This window comes from Azolla caroliniana, unplaced genomic scaffold, assembly GCF_043228905.1.
Source record: "Azolla caroliniana isolate FFs.n. ecotype wild unplaced genomic scaffold, voAzoCaro1.0.p SCAF_8, whole genome shotgun sequence".
NCBI classification, from domain to species: Eukaryota; Viridiplantae; Streptophyta; class Polypodiopsida; order Salviniales; family Salviniaceae; genus Azolla; species Azolla caroliniana.
This window is the reverse complement of record NW_028230443.1, coordinates 17,811,794-17,837,920: the sequence shown is the minus strand read 5'-3', so window position 1 is coordinate 17,837,920 and position 26,127 is coordinate 17,811,794. Positions and strand designations below refer to the sequence as shown.

The following is a 26,127-nucleotide window of genomic DNA, read 5'->3' as shown; positions in this document are numbered from 1 at the left end:
AAACATAAATTTGTGAGGCAACATTTGAGTATATCAACCCATTAACTATTTGCATTTGGTAGTAATATGAAGCTGATTTGTGCAAATACTATTGAAATGTCTGACCTTGACGCTTGTAATGTTGAAGAGATGAAAGAGAAACCAAAAGGGAAGAGATGTCTAACAAAGTTCTATGCATTGTTATTTGAAGTATTTTTTTTAGATTCTCCAAATGGAAACCCATGGATGTCTCTATATGGACATAGATTGATGTAGATTGCAAACATGATTTTGTCTAATGGTTCTAAAAGAAAAGTGTCATAGTTTTCAAATGTTGTTTCTATATACAAAGCCATGATATGTGCTTTAAGCTTTAATTTTATTGCTTTAGCGTAAAAAACTTCAATATTGACACTCATCCTTCATTGGTATGCATGATGTGTGATCTCCACATGATGGTATTGATACCTCAATTATTTTCCATAATGTATGATAGCAATAATTCTGTTTTAAATGAAAGTTTTAGGCTATTTAGGCTTTACTAATTCTTGCTTTACATGAAGTTTTTCATCCTTCATTAACTTATATTGTATACCAATGCCATGGGTGTTGTTTGGGTTGAGGGGTTTACAGACTTGTATAATTGAAGAGTTAGCTCTTGATGTATTTTGTAGATGAAAACACATCTATGTTTTGAGTACATGATGTTCTCATTGTTTTTGTGAAAAACCTCTAGATTGGTTGTTTTTTAACTCATTCTCTTGTGAGCTCTTTTTAATTGGCCTCAACACATGAAGATTATGGACATCAATTCCCTAATGTGTCATACATCAATGTTACTTATTAGGGGCATGGATATCAACCATGGGTGTAGTGTTGTATGCCTCCTCGCATGCCACCAATGATTCCATTACACATACACAATGCACTAATAGTTCTACATCTCAAAAAACCACAAAATTACAAACGATGACAAAGTCGTAACACCCTCAAGTTAACATAAAAGGATAATATGACGAAAACAAATTGCCTTGTAAGCTAATGGTTTATCAAAGTAATCATCAAGATATGTCTTCTCGTTGTAAGGTGACAATCATTGTTACAAATGGAGTGTGCTTCAAGACAAAAAGATTTAGTGATATGGCTACAATTGCCTATTCTCTTTGAGTATCTACTTATGTTTGTGCCATCCGATTTGGATCAACAAATTAACAACACCAAAAACCTAGTGTCATCAACTCACATTCCTCGGAAAAATAAGAATATATTGTATCATCCATTGTGTTATCCTAGTAAACATATCTTGATAATTCGATTGCGTTATACATGAGCACACACTAATTGACGTGTTTAATCCATGGCTTTATCCATATCCTACTAAATTGTGTAGACTTGTTTAATCCTTATGTCATATAGAAAAGTTGCTAAGATTGAATTTTGAGATTGGGATGAATCCTCATTATTTCAACCAAGATTGTTCTACGCATTCTACAATCTCACTCCTTAAAGGCAATTCATCAACCAAATTTATTTTTGAGACTTGTGGTACATGAAAACCAATTTGCGTTGTCTTCATAAGCCAATGATATGTGTTCTCATGGTAATGAATCATCAAAATACCTCTTCAGTAATTGTAAGTTGCCGCGTCTATAAATGAATCATATACAAACTTTGGAAGATTTATTTTCGAGTTTGGGATGAATTCCCATACATATCCATTATTTTAATAAACATTGCAATATACAAGGACGATGTTTTCTTCAAAACTAGTAAAGCAACAATTAAGTGTTAATGAAATTCTTTTACATTATTTATAGTGGGAAGCTCTCTTGAGAGCCTCCCTACCAAAAATTAGGGTTAGAGCGTTTGGGATAGGAGGAGCACACGGTATTCTTTAGTAAAAGGCAGAAGAATAGTTCAATTTGAGGTCAACCCACGCCATCCCAATGAAGAGAGTCTGTCTCAAATGTCTTCAATTTATAGCTCTTGGAGAGACATTGCCTTTCTATGTGGGATGTATAACACAACTTCAATTACTGCCTTGTTTCTTTATTCTTCATGACTGATTCTATTATCCCTTTCGATGCAAAAATCATGATCCTTTTAACATTTTATTTTTGGTTTTTATTATGTTCAATTTTGCCATTTGTTTGTCCAAATTCATCTTTGCAAGCTCTCATTCCCTAGAAAACAACAAATCAATAACATCAAAAAATCTCACATTGCTTAGAAAAATAATAATATCTTCTATTATCCTTTGTGCTATGCTAAATATAATTTGATAATTCGATTCCAATAATGCATGATCACATGCTAAATGAGTTGTTTAATTTGGGCGGCTTTATCCACATACTACTAGATTACCTAATCATATACAGAATCTAATTTTAAGATTGGAATAAATCTCCATTCAATTTACATATCTATGATTTCACTAAGCATTGTTCTATGCATTCGACAATCTCACTCCTTAAAAATAAAGATAATTGCTAATAACAATTTCTTTAAATCCTCCAGTAGTATTTAAGTGTTCATGATATACTTTTATTTTATTTTATGATGGGAAGCTCAAAGTAGAGCCTCCCTCCCAAAAATTAAGGTTAGGGCGTTTATGGAAGGCAGAGCACACGGTACTCTTTAGTAAAAGGCGAAAGAATAGTTCGCTTTGTGCTCAACCCATGCCATCCCAATAACATTATACAATATCAGATATCTTGATTTATAGCTCCTAGAGTAATCTTGCCTTTCTATGTGGGATGTATACCACAACTTCAATTATTGTCTTGTTACTTTGTTCTTCATGATCCGATTGTATTATCTCTTTCACTGCAAAATCGTGATCCTTTCCAACATTTTACTATTTTGCAATTGTGTTGATTTTTATTATGTTGCTTTTCGTCATTTGTCTGTCCAAAATTATCTTTGGAAGCTCTAGAATCAACATTCAAATGAAAATTACGACGAATGCATGTAAATGTATGTGCAATGTTAGCTTATCTAAAAAAAATGTGTGTTATCTATCATATTTGCAACATTCCCTATGACACCTTTTTTGTTTAGAAAAAGATACTTCCTTGTGACACTTTATTATTAAGGAATGAGGTCCATTACAAGGAAAATATTCATTGATCTAGTTGATGGGCATCATCATGAAGGATGAATTTTAAGGAATAACCACATGTGTGCGGAAGTTTTAACTAAAGAAAACATTGCATCTCTTACGGTAATTCATGTAACGTGGAGGCTTGAATTATGTGCTCAATGTCACAACGTGCACATAATCTACGTACCATCCATCCACCAATTTCGTAATATATACTATGTTCTCCATTTGAATGAATAATTACGCGTGTCGTGGTTTTACTTGCATTCAATAAAATCTAGGGCCCTTGTGGATGTTGCATACTTACTATTGTAGTTTATGATGTGTGCACATTCATAGAAAAGTGTTCTATGAGCACAATTGTAGATACTAATTCATTTTGTAATAGAAGTTTTTTGTTGTCTGCTGACTCAGTCTCTCTCTCTCTCCTACTCTACCTATACGTTTACCTAACTGTTTGTTTCCGGATAACCAACTGTGTGCTCTGTGTTTCGCATAACGTTTACACACATATCTCTTTTCACTACCACATGCTCTGATAACATATAAAGAAATGGAGAGTGTAGATGATCTTGTGCAGTGGAAGGAAATTGTGTGTACACGTGTGTGTGTGTGTGTGTGTGTGCGCGCGTTGTGTGTGTGTGTGTGTGTGTGTGTGTGTGTAAGAGAGAGAGAGAGAGAGAGAGAAAAGTGGTATTAGCAAGAAGAATGGTTAGAACCAATAATACATAAAACAGTAACTTGGTTACAAAAGAGTTGGTTTAAATACCAAGTACCTTTTTTACTATTTACAAAACTTGCTTGAACCAAGAGTGTGCATTGCTAGTGTGTAAGCCATTCCATTGGGAAAGTTGGGTTTGACTCTTAACGAGTAATTTGATTAGATTAACTTAAATGGTTTGGTTTAATTTTTTATTATTAAATGGTTTGGTTTGGGTTCACCTTTTCCCTAAACAAATTAGGTTTAAATAGTTTCGTTTCCCTTTTCTTAAAAGGTTTGGTTTAAATGGCTTGAGAGTTCATAAATGGTTTGGCTTGGCTTTTGTTTTATATAAATGGTTTGGTTCGGTTTCAAGGCAAGAAACTGAATTGAACCGAAACCGAACCATGCTTATTGCTAGTGTGGTCCTCCCACAAATAAGATCCTTAATGTGTGTCTCTCTTTTAGGGCACAAGCTACATCTCCTTAATGTTAATAGTGTGTTTCGTTATGTAGGATCTTTGGCAAAATGGTTGTACATCTTACTTTAGCTTAGAAGGTTACATGATTTAAAAATATGTACATTTACTGTTGATGTCATCTATTATTGTGACTGAAATTGTGGGCTACATTTGAGTGCAATTAAATCAAGCAAGACATGCAATCCGACAATTGATTAGAGGAATAAGTGGAGGTTTTGTTCTAAAGTGATGATTTTGGAGCATCCAATGTTTTGGTACACAAGCATGAGGTTATGACACCAAAACAGGTAGAAGCCGGATATGTGGCGCAAAGGTAGCGCATCCAACTCCAAATAAGAAGTTTGTGTGTTCAATTCACATCAGGTCATTTTAAGATACATATATCTAGTGTTGTGATTTGAATTGTAGGCCACATTCCAACTCAATTAAATCGAGAATATGCATTGGAACCATGGATTAGAGGAATAAGTGCATGCTTTTTTCCAATATGATGGGTTAAAAGCATCCAATGTTTTGGTACATGGGGATAAGTTTACAACATAAAAACACATACAATCCATGCGTCTAACTATAGATCAGACGGATGCATTTTCAATTCATGTTAGTATCCTTTGAAGACACATCGATCTAGTGTTTTGATTAGAATTACAGGCCGCATTGCAATGCAAGTAAATCGAGTAGGATGTGGAATCCAACAATTAATTAAAGGAATAAGTGGATGTTTTGTTCAAATCTAATGATTCTGGAGAATGCAATATTTTAGTACTTGTGGAGAAGGTTAGGAAAATAAATATACCAATGGGATCCTTGGCGCAATGACAACAATTTTAACTCCAAACCAAAAGGTTGCGTGTTCCATTCACATCGAATTCATTTTAAGATACATAGATCTAATGTTGTAAATTGATTTGTGGGCTGCATTGCAACTGAATTATGTCAACAAAGATACACAAATCGAACAAATGGAGTAGGGGAATAAGTCCAATACAATTAAGTCAAGAAATGCATCTAATTGAACAATGAATTACAAGAATAAGTTCATGTTTTCTCTAATGGGATATATTTGGAGAATCCAATGTTTTACTATACAGGGACGAGGTTATAACCGTTGCAGGTCCAATTCATGTTCAGGTTATTTCAAGATGCATAGGTATTGTGTTGTGACATGAATTCTCAGCCTTATTAGAACAAAATTAAGTAGACAAAGACATGGAATCGAAGAATGGATTGGAGGAATAAGTCCATGTTCTTTTCCAATAGGATGGTTTTGAAGTATGCAATGGTTTGGTTTCTACGGACGAGTTATAACCTCAAAACATGTACAATAGGGATCCACGGTGCAATGCATGTGCGTTTGACTAAAGATAAAAATGTTGCATGTCCGATTTATGTCGAGTTCATTTAAAGATACATAGATCTAGTGTTATGACTAGAATTTTCGGCCGTTGTGGAGTACAAATAAATCAATTAGTTCGTGCAATTGATTGGAGGAATAGGTGAATGTTTTGTTTTGGATGACACATTGTTTACCTAGTAGAGGACGAGGTTATGACATCCAACAGGAAGCGAGATCCAATGGTAGAGCGTCTAACTCCAGATCAGAAGGTTGCGTGTTTGATTCACGTCGGGTTCATTTCTACATACTAAGATCTTGTGTTGTGATTACAATTGCGGTCACTTTTTTGTGTAATTAAAAGAAGCATGACGTGCAGTTTGACAATTGATCACACAAAAAATTTGATGTTTTGTTCTATTATGATTGTTTTGGAGAATAAAATATTTTGGTACTCGGGAACAATGCTATGACAAAAACTTGCATAAGCGAGGTGCTTAACGCAATGACAAGGCTTTTGAGTCCAAATTACAAGGTTGCATATTCCATTCATGTCGTGTTCATTACAAGAAACAAAAATCTATTGTTGTGACTTCAATTGTGGGCCGCATTCGAATGCAATTAAGTCACGAAATGCATGTAATTGAACAATAAATTACAAGAATAAGTTCATGTTTTTTCTAATGGGATGGATTTGGAGCATGCAATGTTTTACTATACAGGAATGAGGTTATGACCGTTGCATGTCCAATTCATGTTAGGGTTATTTCAAGATGCATAGGTATTGTGTTGTGACTTGAATTCTCCGCTTTATTGGAACAAAATTAAGTAGACAACGACATGGAATAAAAGATTAGATTGGTGGAATAAGTCCATTTTCCTTTCCAATGTGATGGTTTAGAGTATGCAATGGTTTGGTTTTTACGGACGAGTTATGACATCAAAAAATGTACAATAGGGATCCACGGTGCAATGCATGTGCGTTTGACTAAAGATAAAACGGTTGCATGGCCGATTTATGTCGAGCTCATTTCCAGATACATAGATCTAGTGATATGACTAGAATTTTCGGCCGTTGTGTAGTACAATTAAAACAATTAAGTCGTGCAATTGATTCGAAGAATACGTGGATGATTTGTTTTTGATGATACAATGTTTACCTACTTGACGACGAGGTTATGAAATCAAACTACAAGCGGGATCCGTGGCGCAATGGTAGCACGTCTGACTCCAGATAAGAAGCTTGGGTGTTCTATTCACATCGGGTTCATTTCTACATACCAAGATCTTGTGTAGTGATTGGTGTTGCGACCACATTTTTGTGTCATTAAAACAAGCATGACGTACATTTTGACTATAATTTGATTACACGAATAATTGGATATTTTGTTTTAATTTGATTGTTTTGGAGAATAAAATATTTTGGTACTTGGGGACAATGCTATGACAAAAACTTGCATAAGCGAGGTGCCTAGCACAATGGCAAGGCTATTGAGTCCAAATTACAAGGTTACATATTCAATTCACATCGGAGTCATTTTAAAACACAAAGATTGCATGTTGTGAGTTGAGTTGTGGGGTGCATTCGAACTGAATTAAGTCAAGAAATATATGCAATTGAACTGAATTAAGTCAACGAGAAGAATAAATGCATGTGTTTTTCAATGTGATGCCATTGGAGCATGCAATGTTTGTGTACTAGCGGACAAGATTATGACATCAATTTTTGTACACAAGCGGGATCCATGGTGCCATGCTGGTGTGTTTGACTCTGGATAAGAATGTTGCATGTTCGATTCATGTCGTGTTCATTACAAGATACAAAAATATATTGTTGTGACTTGAATTCTGGGTTGCATTTAAAGACACAAAGATCTGATGTTGTGAGTTGAGTTGTACAGTGCATTCGAACTCAATTAAGACAAGTAATATATGCAATCGAACAATGAATAAGAGGAATAACTACAAGCGTTTTCCGATGTGATGCCATTGGAATATCCAATGTTTTGGTACTCGCGGACAAGATTATGTCATGAATTTGTGCACACAAGCGGGATCCATGCTGCAATGCTTGTGTGTTTCCCTCTAGATCAAAAGGTTACATGTTTGATTTATGCCGTGTTCATTACAAGATACGAAAATCCATTGTTGTGACCCGATTTGTGGGCCGCATTTGAATGCCATTAAGTCATGAAACGCATGTAATTGAACAATGAATTACATGAATAAGTTCATGTTTTTTCGAATTGGATGGATTTGGAGCATGCAATGTTTTACTATACACGGACGACGTTATGACCGTTGCATGTCCAATTCATGTTGGGGTTATTTCCAGATCCATAGGTATTCTGTTGTGACATGAATTCTCGGCCTTCTTGGAAAAAAATTAAGTAGAAAAGGACATGGAATCGAAGAATGGATTGGAGGAATAAGTCCATGTTCTTTTCCAATGTGATGGTTTTGGAGTATGGAATGGTTTGGTTTCTATGGACGATTTATGACCTCAAAACTTGTACGATAGGGATCCACGGTGCAATGCATGTGCGTTTGACTATAGATAAAAATGTTGCATGTCCGATTTATGTCGAGTTCGTTTCAAGATACATCGATCTAGTGTTATGAGTAGAATGTTCGGCCGTTGTGGAGTAGAATTAAATCAATTAGTTCGTGCAATTGATTTGAGGAATAGGTGAATTATTTCTTTTGGATGATAGAATGTTTACCTACTTGAGGACGAGGTTATGACATGAAACCACAAGCGGGATTCGTGGCATAATGTTAGCCCGTCTGACTCCAGATCAAAAGGTTGTGTGTTCGATTAATGTCGGGTTCATTTTTACATACCAAGATCTTGTGTTGTGATTGGAAGGTTGAGCGGTTGTGGGAGTCACGCAAAGTAGGTATGTAGTGTTGCATATTTGGTTTTAAACCTCGAAGGGACCGATCCATCGAGGCATGAGCAACTCATTCAGGCCGTGGCGACGGATGGGGAAATAGATGAGGACTTTGTCACGGGCGTGGTATTGATGGTCGGGGTTGCGTGCATCGTGTTGGCATCTTTGGCGTAGCTATGCTTGAGGCAGGTTGCTCGTGATTGCTTTGCGGAGGTGGGGCCGGAGTTGTTGTAGGTGGGACCAGCAAGACACTGCGTCGGAATGGAGTGGCATGGTTGGTTGCAAGACTACCACTTGTGGGGGTAAGCGCGGGTTCCTGTTGTAAAGGGCCCAGAAGGCGCTACTGCGAGTGGAGGCTTGCACAATTGTGTTGTAGGCGTGTGTAACGAATGGCAAGATCCGGTCCCAGGTCGAGTGCAGCAGATCGTTGTAGGCCGAGTTTTGTTGTTTTAAGGTTTGGTTGAGGTGCTTCGTCAATCCATTCGTCTGCGGATGGTAGGGTGACATGAATAATTGTTGGAGTCCTAATTGTGTGGAAACGAGACGTAGGACCTCGCTATTGAACTGGGGTCCTCGATTGGACAAGATTTGGAGTGGGCAACCATGGGGGATGATGATTTTCTCCAATAGTTTGGTGGCAATTGTCGTAGCCTTCGCATATGGGATAGCGGCCGTCTTAGCCCAACGCATCAAGTACTCGGTTATGACGAGGATGAATCTGTTCTCTTCTTGTGACTCGGGAAAGGGGCCCAAAATGTCCCATTCGACAATTTCAAATGGAGCTTGAACCTGTATCGGATGTAAGAGGCCTTGAGCCACTTGAGGTGATTTGATGGCCTTACATGAATTGCATGCTTTGATGTAGGAGGCGACCTCATGGCGTAGCCCCAGCCAATAGAATTTGCGGCGGATTTTGTCTAACACCTTGTGAAAACCCAAGTGGCCGGAAACGGGTGATCATGGAAGAAACGAAGGTAAGACAGGCGCAGTTGCTCAAACACATAGACCCAGGACATTATCCTCGATCTTCGTGAGGGATGATGTGGGCTCGGCTCGTAGGTGGTGGTAGATGTCTTGGATCTTTTTGTCATGTTGTTGCATGTTGGCCATTTGGGACAAGGATACGGGGAAATCGATTGTGCCGGAGGCGATTTGGTTCGCTTGGAAGGATATGCGGGATAATCCATCGACGACGATGTTTTGGGGACTGCGACGATAGTGCAGAGTGAATGTGTAATCCTGCAGCGGCAAAGCCCAACAGAGTAAGCGACCGGGTGGGTGAGCCTTCTTTATGAGGGAGCGAAATGGATGATGATCGATTTCGACTAATGTGTTTGATCCGTGTAGGGTACGGGTGGAAACAATGGAATGCCCAGACTACGGCAAGCACCTTGTGAAAACCCAAGTGGCCGGAAACGGGTGATCATGGAAGAAACGAAGGTAAGACAGGCGCAGTTGCTCAAACACATAGACCCAGGACATTATCCTCGATCTTCGTGAGGGATGATGTGGGCTCGGCTCGTAGGTGGTGGTAGATGTCTTGGATCTTTTTGTCATGTTGTTGCATGTTGGCCATTTGGGACAAGGATACGGGGAAATCGATTGTGCCGGAGGCGATTTGGTTCGCTTGGAAGGATATGCGGGATAATCCATCGACGACGATGTTTTGGGGACTGCGACGATAGTGCAGAGTGAATGTGTAATCCTGCAGCGGCAAAGCCCAACAGAGTAAGCGACCGGGTGGGTGAGCCTTCTTTATGAGGGAGCGAAATGGATGATGATCGATTTCGACTAATGTGTTTGATCCGTGTAGGGTACGGGTGGAAACAATGGAATGCCCAGACTACGGCAAGCAACTCTTTTTCGGTTGTCGAGTAATTTTGTTCGGCTTTGGTAAGTGACCGGCTTATGTAGATAATCAGGCGTAGTTGGTCGTTGTCGTCGGATTGGAGCAGGACCGCGCCAAGGCCGACGTTGGAGGCATTGATCTGCAAATGGAAAGGCTTTGTGAAATCAGGGTGTGCCAAGAGGTCAGAGGCTTGGAGCGTTCGCTTGAGCTGCAGGAAGCTGGATTCGCAGGCATCGGTCCATAGGAAGGGTGCGTCTTTTTGCAGGAGCGCGCATAGCGGGGTTGACAGGTCGGTTAGCCGTGGGATGAAGTGGAGAGAGAATGTGAGGAGGCCGAGGAAGCGTTGAAGCTGCTTGACTGTGGTGGGGCGTGGGAATTTTTGGACTGCTTCCGTCTTCTCTCGGTCCATCTGTATTCCGTCGGAGGAGATGACGTACCCGAGGAAACGGAGGCGCGTACTACCCCAACGACACTTCTTCCATTGTAGCTGCAATCGATAACATTGAGCACAAGTTAGGACCTCCTTAAGGACTTGGAGGTGTTCCGCCCAAGTGCTTGTATGTATCATAATATCTTCCAAATAGATGATAACGACGCGACGGGTGATGAGATTGTCAAAGATGGCGTTAGCCATTCACTGGAATGTGCTCCCAGCGTCTGATAGGCTGAAGGGCATCCGTGTGAACTGAAAAATGCATTTCCTAGTGCTGAATGCAGTTTTGTGGGCATCTTCAGGATTCATAGGGATCTGCCAATATCCTGAGGCCAGATCGAGGGAAGAGAAGTACTTTGATTTGCCGAGCTGGTCGAGGAGGTCGTCGATACGAGGGAGAGGATATCGGTCATGGGTGGTTACATCATTCAGTTGTCGGAAGTCGACACAAAAACGGTAAGAGTCGTCCCCTTTTCTTACCATGTGTGGGTCCGAGATCCATAGTTTTGACAGCGTTGTCGATGCGCTCGTGGTCAAGAGGGGAGCGACGTCGGGGAGCTACGCTAATGGGGCGTGCGTTGCTTGTAGGAATCGTGTGATGGATTAGAAAGTGGTGTCGTGAAGATCCGTCACTAGGCGCGGATTGCGAGGCGGGATCACCAGCTCCACCGCCGCTGGCACATGTCGATCACCAGTTACCGTCCGGTTCCATTTTGGTTGGCCAAAACCTTTACGAGTGGCTAGGCCACCTCCACTCTAACTCTCTATGCTCCACACATAGACACAAAGATAATAACTTTTGCTCTACATTATATATGGTGAGAGCCTTATTCGTCCTGTCTATGTGGGATATCTTACAAATTTCTCTCTTTTTTTCGCAACTTCTTACCCACATAAGTTGACACTTAGATGTTCGTTTCTTATGTAGTAAAGTAGACCTCTTCAAGATCTTCGTCTTTTATACTAAGATATTAAACTTACTTAGAATTAGTATATTCACTATTATCGTTTTATATGATTGACACTTGATTTCGTACGTCTTATGTGATTTTTACACCATTGCCGAAAATCATCACGACAACGGACCGAGGGAGGCTTTGTAGGTGGTGTAGACAGCGAGGGAAAGGTGGCTAGGAGCCCTCCGATGTCGTGAATGCGCTCTATCGGTGATACCAGGTAATGTTTGTTGCTAATGTGGGTGGTATCTCGTGGATTAGTGAAGAGCGCGATCGGAAGGTGATTGGGGAGGACCAACTGTTGTGAGTAGAAATCAAGACATGCTCGATTATGGAGGAACCAATTGCAGCCCAGGGTGATTGGGAACACTTCACGTGGGCGGACGTAGAAACGATGTTGGATCCGGGCGAAACTAATGGTGAGCATGCACATGACTTGCGTATGTGAGTGGTACAACCGTTGTTGGTCGCCGAAGAGGATTTTAATGGGCAGTGCGTGGCTCGTGGGAAGTTGCAATTGGGCGACTAAATCTGCACTGATGGAAGAGATGTTGCGGCCGGAGTCGAGGAGAACTTCTTGGGTCGTGTGCTGGAGGCGGGCGATCATGGTACAAACGGGAGAAGTTGATGAAATGGAGGCGTGGACGTGCGGGGGCGGCTTGATCGTGGTATAAACAGGAGAAGTTGATGACGTGGAGGCATGGACGTGCAAGGGCGGCTCTCCCTACGGCACCCCGCGCATTAGTTTTTCGGGAGCTCTGAGAGGCAGGCAACGTCAGCTAATTGGACGTTCTACTTCTATTGTTGATTTTGCCATTTTCGGAACTGACGCCGGATGTGGCCATAGTTGTTGCAGTAGAAACATTTGGGGCGTCCCTGGCTGTCTCTGTCGGGCAATGCATGCTTGGTGCATAACTCCACGTTCTGGACGTTGATATCCATGGGAGTGGCAGCTGGCATAGTGTTTGTATGATCGTGATGGAGATCACTTGGTGTGTGCAGGTCGTGTGCGTCTGTAGCTTCGATGTGTTGGGTTGTGAGGATGGGTTCGTGTAGTGTCTTCCGGCCTTGATCGCGAACACGGCGGCAGAGGGGGTGCCGAATCCGCGGCTAGAAGAAAAACAACTTCATGTCTTCCGACAAGTTGGCATCAGCCTGACGTAGGATCTGCACAAACCGAACCATGAACTGGGTGATGGGTTCGCATGGCTGTTTTGCGATTAACTCGAGTTGTTGTAGGGCCATTTGACGGAAGTCCTGATGAACAAAATTCTGAATAATGGTTGCCCGTAACAGATCCAAGTCCTTGCGTGTCTCCTCGAGTTGTTGTATGAGCCATGTTGCTGCGATATTCTCGAGGAATGTGTTCATTTCCATTGCCTTCCGTGGGTGTAGCCATTGGTGGTAACTGGCCACCATTTCGAAATGATCTAGCCAAGCGAGGACGTCTTCCGATGGTAGGCGGGAGAATGGTTTTGGGCGAACTCAACGGTCCGAGAGATTCTGTTGTGGCTCGGATCATGCTAAGAGGAATGACAACATGGCTTGGTTAGTATGGTTAACTTATAAAATAATGTTGGACAGGGCCTGAACCAATTGGTCAATTGGCGATGTGGGTTGATGTTCTTGAGTTTGTTGTTGTAGGAATTCCGGATTCATGGAGTTCGCGTTGCCATTAATGTTATCGTGTTGCATCGTGGAGTGTGTTGTTAGCGTTGTGAATTGGGTCTGCTTTACCCGTCTTCTCCACCAAGATGTGAAATACTCTCAAAATAGCTCCCTTTCCATTACGTTCTAAGTTACATCTTATAGGCTACCCTTCGAGTGGTGGGTGTTTTCCCGCTCCAATTAGCTCTTCTAATTCTAGGGGCTTGGTAGGGGCCTCATTTGGGTGTGGTCAATGTGACCCTGGTTAGGTTGGGCCTTGATTAGGATCCGTGGTAATACCGAAATATGCAATCGAACAATTGATAAGAAGAATAAGTGCATTCGTTTTCCAATGTGATGCCATTGGAGCATGCAATGTTTTCGTACTAGCGGACCAGATTATGACATCAATTTGTGCACACAAGCGGGATCCATGGTGTAATGTTTCTGTGCCTAACTCTACATAAGAAGGCAACATGTTTGATTAATATCTTGTTCATAACAAGATACAAAAATCCATTGTTATGACTTGAATTGTGGGCCGCATTCGAATGCAATTAAGTCACGAAACGCATGTAATTGAACAATGAATTACAAGAATAAGTTCATGGTTTTCCCAATGGGATAGATTTGGAGCATGCAATGTTTTGCTATATAGGGAGGACGTTATGACCGTTGCATGTCCAATTGATGTTGGGGTTATTTCAAGATGCATAGGTATTGTGTTGTGACTTGAATTCTTGGCCTAATTGGAACAAAATTAAGTAGCCAAGGACATGGAATCGAAGAATGGATTGGAGGAATAAGTCCATGTTATTTTCCAATTTGATGGTCTTGAAGTATGTAATGGTTTAGTTTCTACGGATGACTAATGACCTCAAAACATGTACAATAGGGATCTACGGTGCAGTGCATGTGCATCTGACTAAAGATAAAAACGTTGCATGTCGAGTTCATTTCAAGATACATATATCTAGTATTATGACTAGAATTTTCGGCCGTTGTGGAGTACAATTAAATCAATTAAGTTGTGCAATTGATTAAAAGAATACGTGGATGATTTGTTTTGGATGATAATGTTAACGTACTTCAAGACAACGTTATAACATCAAACCACAAGCGGGATCCGTGGCGCAATGGTAGCGCGTCTGACTCCAGATCAGAAGGTTGTGTGTTCGATTCACGTCGGGTTCATTTCTACATACCACGATCTTATTTTGTGATTGGAATTAAGGCCACATATTTGTGTAATGAAAACAAGCATGACGTGCACTTTGACAATTGATTACACAAATAATTGGATGTTTTATTCTATTCTGTTTGTGTTGGAGAATAAAATATTTTGGTACTCGGGGACAATGTTATGACAAAAACTTGCATAAGCGAGGTGCCTTGCGCAATGGTAAGGTTTTTGAGTCCAAATTAGAAGGTTGCATGTTCAATTCACATCGTAGTCATTTTAAAACACAAAGATCTCATTTTGTGAGTTGCATTGTGGGGTGCATTTCGAACTCAATTAAGACAAGAAATATATGCACTCGAAAAATGGATAAGAAGAATAAGTGCATGCGTTTTCCAATGTGATGTCATTGGAGCATGCAATGTTTTGGTACTAGCGGACAAGATTATGACATCAATTTGTGCACAAAAGCGGGATCCACGGTGCAATGTTTGTGTATCTGACTCTAGATAAGAAGGTTGCATGTTTGATTCATGTCGTGTTCATTACAAGATACAAAAATCTATTATTGTGACTTCAATTGTGGGCCGCATTCGAATGCAATTAAGTCACGAAACGCATATAATTGAACAATGAATTACAATAATAAGTACATTATCTTTCTAATGGAATGGATTTGGAGCATGCAATGTTTTATTATACAGGGATGAGGTTATGACCGTTGCATGTCCAATTCATGTTAGGGTTATTTCAAGATGCATAGGTATTGTGTTGTTACTTGAATTCTCGGTCTTATTGGAACAAAATTAAGTAGACAAGGACATGGAATCGAAGATTGATTGGAGGAATAAGTCCATGTTCTTTTCCAATGTGATGGTTTTGGAGTAGGCAATGATTTGGTTTCTACGGACGAGTAATGACCTCAAAACATGTACAATAAGGATCTGCGGTGCAATGCATGTGTGTCTGACTAAACATAAAAAGGTTGCATGTCCAATTTATGTCGAGTTCATTTGAAGATACATAAATCTAGTGTTATGACTAGAATTTTCAGCCGTTGAGTAGAATTAAATCAATTAGTTCGTGCAATTTATTCGAGGAATAGTTGAATGATTTGTTTTGGATGATATAATGTTTACCTACTTGTGGACGAGGTTATGACATCAAACCACAAGCGAGACCCGTGGCGCAATGGTAGCGCGTCTCACTCCAGATTAGAAGGTTGCATGTTCGATTCACGTCAGGTTCATTTCTACATACCGAGATCTTGTGTTGTGAATGGAATTGCGGTCACATTTTTGTGTGCTTAAAACAAGCATGAGGTGCACTTTGACAATTGATTACACAAATTATTGGATGTTTTGTTCTATTGTGATTGTTTTGGAGAATAAAATATTTTGGTACTCGGGGACAATGTTATGACAAAAACTCGCATAAGCGAGGTACCCAAGGCAATGGGAAGGCTTTTGACTCCAGATTAGAAGGTTGCATGTTGAATTCAGATCGGAGTCATTTTAAGACACAATGATCTCATTTTGTGAGTTGCCTTATGGGGTGCATTCGAACTCAATTAAAGCTAGAAATATATGCAATCGAACAATGGATAAGAAGAATAAGTGCATGCGTTTTCCAATGTGATGCGATTAGAGCATGCAATGTTTTCTCCAATGGGATAGATTTCGAGCATGCAATGTTTTACTATATAGGGACGAGGTTATGACCGTTGCATGTCCAATTGATGTTGGGGTTATTTCAAGATGCATAGGTATTGTGTTGTGACTTGAATTCTCGGCTTGATTGGAACAAAAGTTCATAGCCAAGGACATGGAATCGAAGCTCTAAGTTACATCTTATAGGCTACTCTTTGTGTGGTGGGGGTTTTCCCGTTCCAATTAGCTCTTCTAATTCTAGGGTCTTGGTAGGGGCCTAATTTGGGTGTGGTTAATGTGACCCTGGTTAGGTGGGCCCTTGGTTAGGATCCGTGGTAATACCATAGTTCCCCCTTGTAAAAAAAAGTTAATGGGTGGTCGGAGAGCTGCGGGCAGTGGACAACGGTTCTAGGCGGAGGAATGGCACGGGCATGGGCATGGGCATGGGCGGTGGTAGCTGATGGAAGGGCTTAATGCAAGACAGGTGGGCGAAGGTAGAGCGATTGTTGAGGTGCGGCAGAGCAGGTATGTAGTGTTGTGTATCTACTTTTGAACTTCGAAGGAACTGATCCATCGGTGCATGAGTGACTCGCTCAGGCCACAACGATGAATGGAGAAAAAGATGAGGACTTTGTCTCTGGCGTGGTATTGATGGTCGGTGCGGCATGCGTCGTGTTGGCGTTTTTGGCATAGTTGTGCTTCGTGCAGGTTGCTCATGATGGCTTTGCGGAGGAGGGGCTGAAGTTGTTGCAGGTGGGACCACCAGGACACTACGTTAGAGTGGAGTGGCGTGGTTGGTTCCGGGACTGCCACTTCTAGGGGTAAGCGTGGGTCCCTGTCGTAAAGGGCCCAAAAGGGGTTAATGCGGGTGGAGCCTTGCAAAGCTGTGTCGTAGGCATGTGTAACGAAGCGCAAGATCCAGTCCTAGGTCGAGTGCAGTGGATCCATGTAGGTCGAGATTTGTTATTTTAAGGTTCGGTTGAGGCGCTCCGTCTATCCATTTGTCGACCAATGATAGGGTGACGTGAATAATTGTTGGATTCCTAATTCTGTACAAAACAATACGTAGGACCTCGCTGTTGAATTAGGGTCCCCAATCGGACAAGATTTGCAATGGGCAACCGTGGGGGAAGATGATTTTCTCCAATAGTTTGGTGGTGATGGTCGTAGCCTTCGCATCTGGGATAGTGGTCAAATCAGCCCAGCGCGTCAAGTACTCGGTTATGACGAGGATGAATTTGTTTCCTTCTTGTGACTCGGGAAAGGGGCCCAGAATGTCCCATTCAACCATTTCAAATGGACCATGAACTTGTATCGGATGTAAGAGGCCTTGAGGATTAGGTGGATGATTCGTTTTAGATGATACAATGTTTCCCTACTCGATGACAAGCTTATGATATCCAACCACAAGCGGGATCCGTGGCGCAATGGTAGCAAGTCTTACTCCAGATAAGAAGGTTGTGTTTTCGATTCACGTCGGGTTCATTTCTATATACCAATATCTTGTCTTGTGATTGGAATTGCGGCCACATTTTTGTGTAATTAAAACAAACATGACGTGAACTTTGACAATTCATTCCATGAATAATTGGATGTTTATTTCTAATATGATTGCTTTGGAGAATAAAATATTTTGGTACTCGGGGACAATGCTATGACAAAAACTTACATCATCGAGGTGCCTAGCACAATGCCAAGGGATTTGAGTCCAAATTCGAAGGTTGCATGTTGAATTCACATCGGAGTCATTCTAAGACATAGAGTTCTAATGTTGTGAGTTGATTTGTGGGTTATGTTTTTCAATGTGACGCCATTAGAACATGCAATGTTTTGGTACTAGTGGACAAGATTATGACATCAATTTGTGCACACAAGGGGGATCCACGGTGCAATGCTTGTACGCCTGAATTTAGATAGAAGGTTGCATGTTCGATTCATGTGGTTCTCACTACAAGAGACAAAAATCAATTGTCCGTGGCATTTGAATCCAATTAAGTCATGAAACGCATGTAATTGAACAATGAATTACAAAAATAAGTTCATGTTTTTCCCAATGGGATAGATTTGGAGCATGCAACGTTTTACTATATAGGGACGAGGTTATGACCGTTGCATGTCCAATTTATGTTGGGGTTATTTCGAGAACCATAGGTATTGTGTTGTGACTTGAAATCACAGCCTGATTCGAACAAAATTAAGTAGCCAAGGAGATGAAATCGAAGAATCGATTACAGGCATAACTCCATGTTCTTTTCCGATGTGATGGTTCTGGAGAATGCAACAGTTTAATTTCTGCAGACTAGTTATGACATCATAACATGTACAATCGGATTCCAAGGTTCAATACATTTGTGTCTGACTCAAGATACAAAGGTTACATGTCTGATTTATGTTGAGTTCATTTCAAGATTCATAGATCTAGTGTTATCACTAGAATTTTCAGCCGTTCTGGAGTACAATTAAGTCAATTAGTTTGTGCAATTGATTCGAGGAATAGGTGATTGATTTGTTTTGCATGATGCAAGTTCGATTCAAGTCTAGTTCATTTCAAGAGACATAGATATAGTGTTATGACTAGAATATTCGGCCGTTGTAGAGTACAATTAAATCAATTAGTTCGTGCAATTGATTGGAGGAATAGGTGAATGATTTCTTTCAGATGATACAAAGTTTCCCTATTTGGGGATGGGGTTACGATATCAATACACATCTGGGATCCGTGGCGCAATGGTAGCGCGTTTGACTCCAGATCAGAAGGTTGCGTGTTCGATTCACGTCGGGTTCATTTTTACATACCAAGATATAGTGTTGTGATTGGAATGGTTCTAGTCTTATTGTTTTGCAAGATAAAATATCTTAGTACTCGGCCAAAATGCGATGACAAAAACTTGTGTACACGAGATACGTAGCGCAATGCCAAGGCTTTTGAGTCAAAATTAGAAGGTTGCATGTTCAATTCACATCGGAGTCATTTAAAGACACAAAGATCTGATGTTGTGAGTTGAGTTGTACAGTGCATTCGAACTCAATTAAGACAAGTAATATATGCAATCGAACAATGGATAAGAGGAATAACTCCAAGCGATTTCCGATGTGATGCCATTGGAACATGCAATGTTTTGGTACTCGCGGACAAGATTATGTCATGAATTTGTGCACACAAGCGGGATCCATGCAGCAATGCTTGTGTGTTTCCCTTTGGATCAAAAGGTAGCATGTTTGATTTATGCCGTGTTCATTAATGGATCCGAAAATCCATTGTTCTGACCTGATTTGTGGGCCGCATTCCAATCCCATTAAATCATGAAACGCATGTAATTGAACAATGAATTACATGAATAAGTTCATGTTTTTTCGAATGGGATGGATTTGGAGCATGCAATGTTTTACTATACACGGACGACGTTATGACGGTTGCATGTCCAATTCAAGTTGGGGTTATTTCCAGATCCCTAGGTATTCTATTGTGACATGAATTCTCGGCCTTCTTGGCAAAAAAATCAAGTAGACAAAGACATGCAATCGAAGAATGGAATGGAGGAATAAGTCCATCTTTTTTTCCAATGTGATGGTTTTGGAGTGTGCAATTATTTGGTTTCTACGGTGAGTTATGACCTCAAAACATTTACAATAGGGATCCAGGGTGCAATGCATGTGCATCTGACTCGAGATAAAAAGGTTGCAAATTCGATTCAAGTCTAGTTCATTTCAAGAGACATAGATATAGTGTTATGACTAGAATATTCGGCCGTTGTGGAGTACAATTAAATCAATTAGTTCGTGCAATTGATGGGAGGAATAGGTGAATGATTTCTTCCAGATGATACAATGTTTCCCTATTTGGGGATGGGGTTACGACATCAATACACATGTGGGATCCGTTGCGCAATGGTAGAGCGTCTGACTCCAGATCAGAAGGTTGCGTGTTCGATTCACGTCGGGTTCATTTTTACATACCAAGATATAGTGTTGTGATTGGAATGGTTCTAGTCTTATTGTTTTGCAAGATAAAATATCTTAGTACTCGGCCAAAATGCGGTGACAAAAACTTGTGTACACGAGATACGTAGCGCAATGCCAAGGCTTTTGAGTCCAAATTAGAAGGTTGCATGTTCAATTCACATCGGAGTCATTTAAAGACACAAAGATCTGATGTTGTGAGTTGAATTGTACAGTGCATTCGAACTCAATTAAGACATGTAATATATGCATTCGAACTCAATTAAGACAAGTAATATATGCATTCGAACTCAATTAAGACAAGTAATATATGCAATCGAACAATGGATAAGAGGAATAACTACAAGCGTTTTCCGATGTGATGCCATTGGAACATGCAATGTTTTGGTACTCGCGGACAAGATTATGTCATGAATTTGTGCACACAAGCGGGATCCATGCTGCAATGCTTGTGTGTTTCCCTCTGGATCAAAAGGTAGCATGTTTGATTTATGCCGTGTTCATTAATGGATCCGAAAATCCATTGTTTTGACCTGATTTGTGGGCCGCATTCCAATCCCATTAAATCATGAAACGCATGTAATTGAACAATGAATTACATGAATAAGTTCATGTTTTTTCGAATGGGATGGATTTGGAGCATGCAATGTTTTACTATACACGGACGACGTTATGACGGTTGCATGTCCAATTCAAGTTGGGGTTATTTCCAGATCCCTAGGTATTCTATTGTGACATGAATTCTCGGCCTTCTTGGCAAAAAAATCAAGTAGACAAAGACATGCAATCGAAGAATGGAATGGAGGAATAAGTCCATCTTTTTTTCCAATGTGATGGTTTTGGAGTGTGCAATGATTTGGTTTCTACGGATGAGTTATGACCTCAAAACATTTACAATAGGGATCCAGGGTGCAATGCATGTGCATCTGACTCGAGATAAAAAGGTTGCAAATTCGATTCAAGTCTAGTTCATTTCAAGAGACATAGATATAGTGTTATGACTAGAATATTCGGCCGTTGTGGAGTACAATTAAATCAATTAGTTCGTGCAATTGATGGGAGGAATAGGTGAATGATTTCTTCCAGATGATACAATGTTTCCCTATTTGGGTATGGGGTTACGACATCAATACACATGTGGGATCCGTTGCGCAATGGTAGAGCGTCTGACTCCAGATCAGAAGGTTGCGTGTTCGATTCACGTCGGGTTCATTTTTACATACCAAGATATAGTGTTGTGATTGGAATGGTTCTAGTCTTATTGTTTTGCAAGATAAAATATCTTAGTACTCGGCCAAAATGCGGTGACAAAAACTTGTGTACACGAGATACGTAGCGCAATGCCAAGGCTTTTGAGTCCAAATTAGAAGGTTGCATGTTCAATTCACATCGGAGTCATTTAAAGACACAAAGATCTGATGTTGTGAGTTGAATTGTACAGTGCATTCGAACTCAATTAAGACATGTAATATATGCATTCGAACTCAATTAAGACAAGTAATATATGCATTCGAACTCAATTAAGACAAGTAATATATGCATTCGAACTCAATTAAGACAAGTAATATATGCAATCGAACAATGGATAAGAGGAATAACTACAAGCGTTTTCCGATGTGATGCCATTGGAACATGCAATGTTTTGGTACTCGCGGACAAGATTATGTCATGAATTTGTGCACACAAGCGGGATCCATGCTGCAATGCTTGTGTGTTTCCCTCTGGATCAAAAGGTAGCATGTTTGATTTATGCCGTGTTCATTAATGGATCCGAAAATCCATTGTTCTGACCTGATTTGTGGGCCGCATTCCAATCCCATTAAATCATGAAACGCATGTAATTGAACAATGAATTACATGAATAAGTTCATGTTTTTTCGAATGGGATGGATTTGGAGCATGCAATGTTTTACTATACACGGACGACGTTATGACGGTTGCATGTCCAATTCAAGTTGGGGTTATTTCTAGATCCCTAGGTATTCTATTGTGACATGAATTCTCGGCCTTCTTGGCAAAAAAATCAAGTAGACAAAGACATGCAATCGAAGAATGGAATGGAGGAATAAGTCCATCTTTTTTTCCAATGTGATGGTTTTGGAGTGTGCAATGATTTGGTTTCTACGGATGAGTTATGACCTCAAAACATTTACAATAGGGATCCAGGGTGCAATGCATGTGCATCTGACTCGAGATAAAAAGGTTGCAAATTCGATTCAAGTCTAGTTCATTTCAAGAGACATAGATATAGTGTTATGACTAGAATATTCGGCCGTTGTGGAGTACAATTAAATCAATTAGTTCGTGCAATTGATGGGAGGAATAGGTGAATGATTTCTTCCAGATGATACAATGTTTCCCTATTTGGGGATGGGGTTACGACATCAATACACATGTGGGATCTGTTGCGCAATGGTAGAGCGTCTGACTCCAGATCAGAAGGTTGCGTGTTCGATTCACGTCGGGTTCATTTTTACATACCAAGATATAGTGTTGTGATTGGAATGGTTCTAGTCTTATTGTTTTGCAAGATAAAATATCTTAGTACTCGGCCAAAATGCGGTGACAAAAACTTGTGTACACGAGATACGTAGCGCAATGCCAAGGCTTTTGAGTCCAAATTAGAAGGTTGCATGTTCAATTCACATCGGAGTCATTTAAAGACACAAAGATCTGATGTTGTGAGTTGAATTGTACAGTGCATTCGAACTCAATTAAGACATGTAATATATGCATTCGAACTCAATTAAGACAAGTAATATATGCATTCGAACTCAATTAAGACAAGTAATATATGCAATCGAACAATGGATAAGAGGAATAACTACAAGCGTTTTCCGATGTGATGCCATTGGAACATGCAATGTTTTGGTACTCGCGGACAAGATTATGTCATGAATTTGTGCACACAAGCGGGATCCATGCTGCAATGCTTGTGTGTTTCCCTCTGGATCAAAAGGTAGCATGTTTGATTTATGCCGTGTTCATTAATGGATCCGAAAATCCATTGTTCTGACCTGATTTGTGGGCCGCATTCCAATCCCATTAAATCATGAAACGCATGTAATTGAACAATGAATTACATGAATAAGTTCATGTTTTTTCGAATGGGATGGATTTGGAGCATGCAATGTTTTACTATACACGGACGACGTTATGACGGTTGCATGTCCAATTCAAGTTGGGGTTATTTCCAGATCCCTAGGTATTCTATTGTGACATGAATTCTCGGCCTTCTTGGCAAAAAAATCAAGTAGACAAAGACATGCAATCGAAGAATGGAATGGAGGAATAAGTCCATCTTTTTTTCCAATGTGATGGTTTTGGAGTGTGCAATGATTTGGTTTCTACGGATGAGTTATGACCTCAAAACATTTACAATAGGGATCCAGGGTGCAATGCATGTGCATCTGACTCGAGATAAAAAGGTTGCAAATTCGATTCAAGTCTAGTTCATTTCAAGAGACATAGATATAGTGTTATGACTAGAATATTCGGCCGTTGTGGAGTACAATTAAATCAATTAGTTCGTGCAATTGATGGGAGGAATAGGTGAATGATTTCTTCCAGATGATACAATGTTTCCCTATTTGGGTATGGGGTTACGACATCAATACACATGTGGGATCCGTTGCGCAATGGTAGAGCGTCTGACTCCAGATCAGAAGGTTGCGTGTTCGATTCACGTCGGGTTCATTTTTACATACCAAGATATAGTGTTGTGATTGGAATGGTTCTAGTCTTATTGTTTTGCAAGATAAAATATCTTAGTACTCGGCCAAAATGCGGTGACAAAAACTTGTGTACACGAGATACGTAGCGCAATGCCAAGGCTTTTGAGTCCAAATTAGAAGGTTGCATGTTCAATTCACATCGGAGTCATTTAAAGACACAAAGATCTGATGTTGTGAGTTGAATTGTACAGTGCATTCGAACTCAATTAAGACATGTAATATATGCATTCGAACTCAATTAAGACAAGTAATATATGCATTCGAACTCAATTAAGACAAGTAATATATGCATTCGAACTCAATTAAGACAAGTAATATATGCAATCGAACAATGGATAAGAGGAATAACTACAAGCGTTTTCCGATGTGATGCCATTGGAACATGCAATGTTTTGGTACTCGCGGACAAGATTATGTCATGAATTTGTGCACACAAGCGGGATCCATGCTGCAATGCTTGTGTGTTTCCCTCTGGATCAAAAGGTAGCATGTTTGATTTATGCCGTGTTCATTAATGGATCCGAAAATCCATTGTTTTGACCTGATTTGTGGGCCGCATTCCAATCCCATTAAATCATGAAACGCATGTAATTGAACAATGAATTACATGAATAAGTTCATGTTTTTTCGAATGGGATGGATTTGGAGCATGCAATGTTTTACTATACACGGACGACGTTATGACGGTTGCATGTCCAATTCAAGTTGGGGTTATTTCCAGATCCCTAGGTATTCTATTGTGACATGAATTCTCGGCCTTCTTGGCAAAAAAATCAAGTAGACAAAGACATGCAATCGAAGAATGGAATGGAGGAATAAGTCCATCTTTTTTTCCAATGTGATGGTTTTGGAGTGTGCAATGATTTGGTTTCTACGGATGAGTTATGACCTCAAAACATTTACAATAGGGATCCAGGGTGCAATGCATGTGCATCTGACTCGAGATAAAAAGGTTGCAAATTCGATTCAAGTCTAGTTCATTTCAAGAGACATAGATATAGTGTTATGACTAGAATATTCGGCCGTTGTGGAGTACAATTAAATCAATTAGTTCGTGCAATTGATGGGAGGAATAGGTGAATGATTTCTTCCAGATGATACAATGTTTCCCTATTTGGGTATGGGGTTACGACATCAATACACATGTGGGATCCGTTGCGCAATGGTAGAGCGTCTGACTCCAGATCAGAAGGTTGCGTGTTCGATTCACGTCGGGTTCATTTTTACATACCAAGATATAGTGTTGTGATTGGAATGGTTCTAGTCTTATTGTTTTGCAAGATAAAATATCTTAGTACTCGGCCAAAATGCGGTGACAAAAACTTGTGTACACGAGATACGTAGCGCAATGCCAAGGCTTTTGAGTCCAAATTAGAAGGTTGCATGTTCAATTCACATCGGAGTCATTTAAAGACACAAAGATCTGATGTTGTGAGTTGAATTGTACAGTGCATTCGAACTCAATTAAGACATGTAATATATGCATTCGAACTCAATTAAGACAAGTAATATATGCATTCGAACTCAATTAAGACAAGTAATATATGCATTCGAACTCAATTAAGACAAGTAATATATGCAATCGAACAATGGATAAGAGGAATAACTACAAGCGTTTTCCGATGTGATGCCATTGGAACATGCAATGTTTTGGTACTCGCGGACAAGATTATGTCATGAATTTGTGCACACAAGCGGGATCCATGCTGCAATGCTTGTGTGTTTCCCTCTAGATCAAAAGGTAGCATGTTTGATTTATGCCGTGTTCATTAATGGATCCGAAAATCCATTGTTCTGACCTGATTTGTGGGCCGCATTCCAATCCCATTAAATCATGAAACGCATGTAATTGAACAATGAATTACATGAATAAGTTCATGTTTTTTCGAATGGGATGGATTTGGAGCATGCAATGTTTTACTATACACGGACGACGTTATGACGGTTGCATGTCCAATTCAAGTTGGGGTTATTTCCAGATCCCTAGGTATTCTATTGTGACATGAATTCTCGGCCTTCTTGGCAAAAAAATCAAGTAGACAAAGACATGCAATCGAAGAATGGAATGGAGGAATAAGTCCATCTTTTTTTACAATGTGATGGTTTTGGAGTGTGCAATGATTTGGTTTCTACGGATGAGTTATGACCTCAAAACATTTACAATAGGGATCCAGGGTGCAATGCATGTGCATCTGACTCGAGATAAAAAGGTTGCAAATTCGATTCAA

At 40.1% G+C, this 26,127-nt stretch overlaps 9 non-coding genes across 9 annotated transcripts; 7 read left to right on the top strand and 2 right to left on the bottom strand.

The window, feature by feature from the left end:
* Positions 1–1,800: 1,800 nt before the first annotated feature.
* Positions 1,801–1,921, bottom strand: LOC147861196 (U5 spliceosomal RNA). Its single transcript, XR_015530187.1, has one exon. It is a non-coding gene; the product is annotated as a U5 spliceosomal RNA (small nuclear RNA).
* A 621-nt stretch (positions 1,922–2,542) lies between these two features.
* LOC147861195 (U5 spliceosomal RNA) lies at positions 2,543–2,664 on the bottom strand. Its single transcript, XR_015530176.1, has one exon. It is a non-coding gene; the product is annotated as a U5 spliceosomal RNA (small nuclear RNA).
* Positions 2,665–14,498: 11,834 nt separating this feature from the next.
* TRNAW-CCA (transfer RNA tryptophan (anticodon CCA)) lies at positions 14,499–14,570 on the top strand. Its single transcript has one exon. It is a non-coding gene; the product is annotated as a tRNA-Trp (tRNA).
* A 4,348-nt stretch (positions 14,571–18,918) lies between these two features.
* On the top strand, positions 18,919–18,990 carry TRNAW-CCA (transfer RNA tryptophan (anticodon CCA)). Its single transcript has one exon. It is a non-coding gene; the product is annotated as a tRNA-Trp (tRNA).
* Positions 18,991–20,079: 1,089 nt separating this feature from the next.
* On the top strand, positions 20,080–20,151 carry TRNAW-CCA (transfer RNA tryptophan (anticodon CCA)). The gene has a single exon. It is a non-coding gene; the product is annotated as a tRNA-Trp (tRNA).
* A 1,154-nt stretch (positions 20,152–21,305) lies between these two features.
* Positions 21,306–21,377, top strand: TRNAW-CCA (transfer RNA tryptophan (anticodon CCA)). The gene has a single exon. It is a non-coding gene; the product is annotated as a tRNA-Trp (tRNA).
* A 1,186-nt stretch (positions 21,378–22,563) lies between these two features.
* On the top strand, positions 22,564–22,635 carry TRNAW-CCA (transfer RNA tryptophan (anticodon CCA)). The gene has a single exon. It is a non-coding gene; the product is annotated as a tRNA-Trp (tRNA).
* A 1,154-nt stretch (positions 22,636–23,789) lies between these two features.
* On the top strand, positions 23,790–23,861 carry TRNAW-CCA (transfer RNA tryptophan (anticodon CCA)). The gene has a single exon. It is a non-coding gene; the product is annotated as a tRNA-Trp (tRNA).
* Positions 23,862–25,047: 1,186 nt separating this feature from the next.
* On the top strand, positions 25,048–25,119 carry TRNAW-CCA (transfer RNA tryptophan (anticodon CCA)). Its single transcript has one exon. It is a non-coding gene; the product is annotated as a tRNA-Trp (tRNA).
* Positions 25,120–26,127: the final 1,008 nt, after the last annotated feature.